At 38.1% G+C, this 6,100-nt stretch overlaps 1 protein-coding gene across 2 annotated transcripts in view; it reads left to right on the top strand.

Annotated features, from left to right (window-relative positions):
* Window positions 1–2,429: 2,429 nt before the first annotated feature.
* LOC119562527 (serine/threonine-protein kinase GE16371-like) overlaps window positions 2,430–6,100 on the top strand; it is a 36,731-nt gene continuing 33,060 nt past the window's right edge. Inside the window, exon 1 of one of the 2 annotated variants that reach the window (XM_037875721.1) lies at window positions 2,430–2,618. The gene's annotated coding sequence lies outside the window, so the exon portion shown is untranslated. The remainder of the gene's footprint in view (window positions 2,619–6,100) is intronic. The other variant, XM_037875720.1, reaches the window with a different exon arrangement.

Raw genomic sequence — 6,100 nt, 5'->3', positions numbered from 1 at the left:
CCACTCTAACGCCCACATCGCTTAAATCTGTCTACCGCCGTTAGGTGGCGCATTTCAATCTCGCTTTGCTGCTTGCATATCTCCATTTTCCTTTGGTGCCTTTAGCTGAGTATCGGGTATCTGATAGTAGAGGTACTCGACTATAGCGTTCTTCCTTGTTAATTTTTAAATTCCCCATCGCTTCTGAACGAACACCGCCAAAGATTTAATTTCTTATTCTTTGGGCCGCGGCTAACGGCGTTCATCGAAAATTCACTCGCGAAATCTGATTACCGCGCTGAAAAACGAACCCGAAGATAAGCTTTAGCCGCCTGTTTGCTTCTCGCTCACTCCTATGGTTAGCTCGCGGTTTTCGTCGATGTAAGTACTAGGCTTTAGAAAGGACCAAAATATCATTTACAAATACTATCGATATTCAATGTTTCGGCTAAAAAAATATTGCTATGATAATATTTAAATGAAAATATCATCGATATATCGATATCTTGATAATTTTGACATCCCTATTACTTATTAAAAAACAGTATAACATTTAATTTTTTTAAATAGTGTAACCAAGAACTGAATATATGAATAATTTTTTATTTAAGAACGTCAAAACTATCACTTACTCATATCCACAAAGTACATTGAAATCATATAAGTCTCACATAACTCTTATATAACATTATTAAAATAAAAAATAACTTGCAGTTATAATTATTACATTTAGAAACACAAAAAATGATATTCCCAATAGTATAAGATAATATGTCAAAAAACACAGAAGCTATAATTTGATTCATATTATTTTCCCACCAATTTCCCGATCGTTCCTATGGCAGCTATATGATATAGTCGTCCGATTTGATAAAATTAAATTCGAACTTCAGAACTAATTAAAAAATGTTATTTCCAAGCGTAGGAGGTTATATGCTAAAAAACACCGAAGCTATATTTAGTCTTATATTATTTTCCCACCAATTTTCCGATCGTTCCTATGGCAGCTATATGATACAGTCGTCCGATTTTGATAAAATTTAATGCGATATTCAAAACTAATTAAAAAATGTTATTTCCAAGCATAGGAGTTTATATGTTAAAAATACACCAAAGATATAGTTTTTTTTATTTTTTTCCGATTATTCCTGTGGGAGCTATAAAATATAGTTTTCCGATCCAGATGGTTCCGACTTATATACTAGTTGCAAAAGAAATAAGACTTATGGGAAAGTTTCAGCCCGATAGCTTTAAAACTGAGAAACTAGTTTGCGTAGAAACGGACGGACAGACGGACATGGCTAGATCGACTCGTCTAGTCATGCTGATCAAGAATATATATACTTTATGGGGTAGGAAACGTCTCCATCACTGCGTTTCAAACTTGTTACTGAAATCAATATACCCTCTTTAAGGGTATAAAAAACAAGAGATCGTAACATTACGATTTTACTTTTGGTTGACTTGTGCTTTACATGCTTCTCGAGTAAAAACTCCGCAACTCGCCGCTTAAAATGGCCAAATCGATTTTTTTCAATCTCATTCTTGTTCACATGGAGAATTACTGAAGCAAACAGCTGATCGGCATAAGAAAAACGTATCCGAAGGGAGAGTACTTGCAAGTTCAATTGCTAAACAACGGAAAACTATATACAATTTGAACGCTAGCATATGGAATGTTTTCAGCGCCAAATGATTATTTAATTGCTATTAGCAAATTAATCAAGGATGACATTTCCATTCAGTCAAGAGTGGGACAACAGTGATGCCAAGAGAATTTCCTTAAATTAGAACCCTTTAAAACCTTTTAAGTATTTTCAACACCTTTCTCGCATACGATTTTTCACCAATATACATTTTTAACAATTTTAGGAGGTCGTGCGCTTTCAAATGACCCTTTCTTTATATAAATAATGTACGTTTTTGCTCAACAGGTGCCACGTCATACAAAAATAAAAAATTAACTTTAGGTTGGTCATTTCCTTAATAGAGAGCATAGCAATATATCTATTCAATGTGAGATCCTGGGTCCGGCACCAACAACAATTTCCCTGTAACGGATTCATGTCTTTCCAAATTAATTTTCTTCCCAATAAAATCCCGAAACGCCAAGTACAAATATAACTAAGCTCGTAAACAATTTTGGATAAACACACTGAAATACTGAATCGATTTGCGTGTGCGGTTTCATTTTCCGTTGAAACGAGTTTTTCCCGTTGTTTTCTGGTACGATATTTTTTGTATGAAAAAAGTTGCTGAAGCAGAATTTGGTCGCTGAAGTGAAGACCCCTCTGTGTGAATGGCTATCAAGAGTGGCAAAATATAATTGATTCAAAAATAATCAACAAAATATCATTATACAAAATTTCGGTTCTGAAAATATCGCGATAATATATTTTTAGAGGAAAAATATCGATATTTTGTTGCTGTGATAGATTTCCGATATCACGGTCACACAGTCATGTCAGTTGATGTAAATTAGAGTACACAAATCAGGTTAATTAAAAAGGAGAAATTTTAATGTCAAGCACTGTTTAAGAGTCCTGCCTGCTTGTAACACATAAGTTGTCAACACTTTGTTATCGGGGAGCGTGCAAGCATCATCAACTATCATCAAAAGGTAGCTTATATGTATATATGTGAGTAAAAACTGAATGTGGGCAAAGTAAAGTTAACCCCAGTGTCCGTCTCCAGTCTTTATTTGTATTCGGTTTCATGCAGACAAAGAGTTCCGCATCAGTGTAGCTGCGAATAGCTAAACGAAATAAAGTCCTGTGGTGGCTTAACGGAGTATTTACATGCATACATATGTATGTTGTTTTGCGTAAAAGGTGAAGCCGAAAAAATAAAAATCCCAAAAAAGTCAACTCAAAATAACTAATTTTAACAATTAGGTTTTGGTAAAATCCTCTGCAATCTAGTGGGAGAAGACTGTTGTTTTCCTTTCTTATAAGCCAATGCATAAACAATACATCATTTTTGTAGATAGAATAACTGATATACAGTGGCTCACAGCTGGGGTCAGCCTTCACTTTTCGAACAACAAGACTCTCCTCTGCCACATGAAACATTTTGTTTGGGACAGTTCTGCCCTTGTCAACCACATGATTTGACAAAACGGAAATTATGTGCTGAGCCGTAGAGAATGGCAAATAAACGATTTTAGAAACTGCGCCGCTATAAGCTATTTAAAAAGTGATAGATGACTAATTCCTGTTGCTGGAATGTTGTCCAGCTCCCCATACCTTGTGTTAACTTTGCGTAATATTCACACAATGTGTTCATTTGGTTGATAATGTAATTAAATTAGGTGTAATATGAACTGAATGGTACAAAATTGTCCTACCTTTGACTACCTAAGCAGCAAACTTAAAACTTTATAACCGCCTTGAGGCGGCTTTGGGAAAGTAGGCAAAAAAAATCTTTAAGTTTTTGTTTTCACGTATTATTATAAAGTAAATAAAGAAAGGCTCATAAAACAAATGAAATAGCAATTAAAATTTACGTTATTTAAATTTACAAAGCTCCGTAATATTTTTGTAACAAAATTTAGTTCTCTTATTTCTGATAAAGTTCGTAGAAACATTCGTTTTCCTAAGGAAGGCACAGGTTTGTGTTGCACTTACGGCATACAATTTGTGTTTCGGAAGTGCAACCAGGAAGCTTACAGGTTGTTTTTTTTGCCAGCGCGTGATACAAAATCGGAAAATGCTCAACACCATCATAACGTACTTCATTAGATGGTTCAAAAGTTTTCTTTCCTACATTTTTGGACTTAACCGTCAGAAGGCGGTCTTGGGCACTAGAGGATTAATAGAAATTTTAATGCTTAGCTCACACCCTGTAACTTGGCTGATGAGATAGGCTGACACTTTGTCGAAATTGGCAATTCCCTAGAAGTCAGAGGTTGGCTCCCCAGTGAGTGCAGTGTGTTGAAATGCTAAATCGGTGTTATAGAAATAAATATGACCTTGAGTTTGCCATATATATATATATATATATACAAAACGTCACTAAACGTTCCGTAACTTTTGAAAAAAAGTTTCAACTTAAAGTGTACATCCCTGCGATTAAAACAAGCCGGGTATGCCCAAAACTTATAAAAAATTTAATACATTTCTTAAAGATTTTTATACCCGTTACTCGTAGAGTAAATGGGTATACTAGATTCGTCGGAAAGTATGTAACAGGCAGAAGGAAGCGTTTCCGACCCCATAAAGTATATATATTCTTGATCAGGATCACTAGCCGAGTCGATCTAGCCATGTCCGTCTGTCCGTCCGTCCGGGTGAACGCTGAGACCTCGGAAACTATGAGAGCTAGGCTATTGAGATTTGGCTTGCAGATTCCTGAGCTTCTTACGCAGGGCAAGTTTGTTTCAGTAGAGTGCCACGCCCACTTTTACGCCCACAAACCGCCCAAAACTGTGGCTCCTACAGTTTTGATGCTAGAATAAAAATTTTAACTGAAATGTATTGTTCTCATCAATACCTATCGATTGACCCAAAAAACAGTTTGCCACGCCCACGTTATCGCCCACAAACCGCCCCCAAACTTAAAAAATCGTAAATATGAACGTGGATATCTCGGAAACTATCAAAGATAGAGAATCGGGATTTCAGATTTAGATTCCGTAGCTTTGTACGCAGCGCAATTTTGTTACGCGAATATGCCACGCCCACTCTAACGCCCACAAACCGCCCAAGCCTGTGGCGCCCACAATTTTCATGATAGATACAAAATTTTAATTGAACTGTATTGGTCTCGTCAATACCTATCGATTGACTCCCAATTTGCCACGCCCACTCTAACGCCCATAACGCTTAAATCTGTCTACCGCCGGTAGGTGGCGCATTTCAGTCTTGCTTTGCTGCTTGCTTATCTCCATTTCCCTTTGGTCCCTTTAGCTGAGTAACGGGTATCTGATAGTCGAGGCACTCGACTATAGCGTTCTTTCTTGTTAATTTTAATCTCTGCCAGTTCGTCTAGATCCTAGATAAAGGGAAACCTAAGTGTTCCGTTAATAGGGCTGGCCTGGAGCAGCTTCATCAGAAATACATTTTTTTGGGGCACTCAGCCTGCCAGCATGTGTGCCGACCAGCCACGCTGGCCTGTTATAATTCGAATTAGCATCACAAACTCCGTACGGCTGAAATTGAGCAGTTCAGCTGCTGGTGAGAAATACGACCCCGTGGTGCCCTTTGCCAGCGAATGTTGTATATATTTTATTCTCTGATTTTTTTATATATAGCATGCAAGTTGTCATATGCATGCCGACATTATCCTTTTCTTTAAGGAGAGGAAAGCCATAAAGTTGCATATACTGTCCCGGAACCCATATTAGACTGATTGTAATCTGCCTAGCCATCTCGTAACGATATTTGCGACAGTCTTTTTTTATTCCTTTTTTTCTTATATCTAATAACGTACAATATATACTTATTAGTAAGTGGGCATAGCTGATATTGTAGTGCGGTGCGGGCGCAAAGCAATGCTTTGTACAACGGCGACATCATATATGTCAACTCCTCTCCTCTCTTTTTGCTTCCCTGAGCTTTCGCATGACTGATGCGGCGAAATTGGCCGTTGCGTCCCACTCCTGTTGGTCCTTTAGCAAGGTGGGCACCAGCGTGCTGAGGCTAGTCTCGACACCGGTTGCTGCTTCTAGTGAGGTCCGTCCTCTTCGACCAGCATGCACTCGAAAAGGACATGGTTTGCGTCCTCTTCAATACAAGAGCCGCATGTTGGGCATCCGTCTCCAGAGTCGTGACCATACTTCTTAAGGTGCGAGCGAAAGCATCCGTGTCCGCTCAGGATTTGAGTGAAGTAGAAGTCATCCTTCCCGTGCCTTCTTTCGAGCCATGGTCTCAAGACTGGTATGAGAGCATGTGTCCAGCGCCCAGACGACGCGGAATCCTATCTCTCGTGCCACTGCACTATGGGGACTTTGACCTGTCTTTTGACATTAATTAATAACTCCTGAACTATGTAAGTTATTTTGATTATTATACCCGTTACTCGTAGAGTAAAAGGGTATACTAGATTCGTCGGAAAGTATGTAACAGGCAGAAGGAAGCGTTTCCGACCCCATAAAGTATATATATTCTTGATCAGGATCACT

Source organism: Drosophila subpulchrella, unplaced genomic scaffold (genome assembly GCF_014743375.2).
Source record: "Drosophila subpulchrella strain 33 F10 #4 breed RU33 unplaced genomic scaffold, RU_Dsub_v1.1 Primary Assembly Seq55, whole genome shotgun sequence".
NCBI classification, from domain to species: domain Eukaryota; kingdom Metazoa; phylum Arthropoda; class Insecta; order Diptera; family Drosophilidae; genus Drosophila; species Drosophila subpulchrella.
This window is presented reverse-complemented; position numbering and strand designations above follow the sequence as displayed.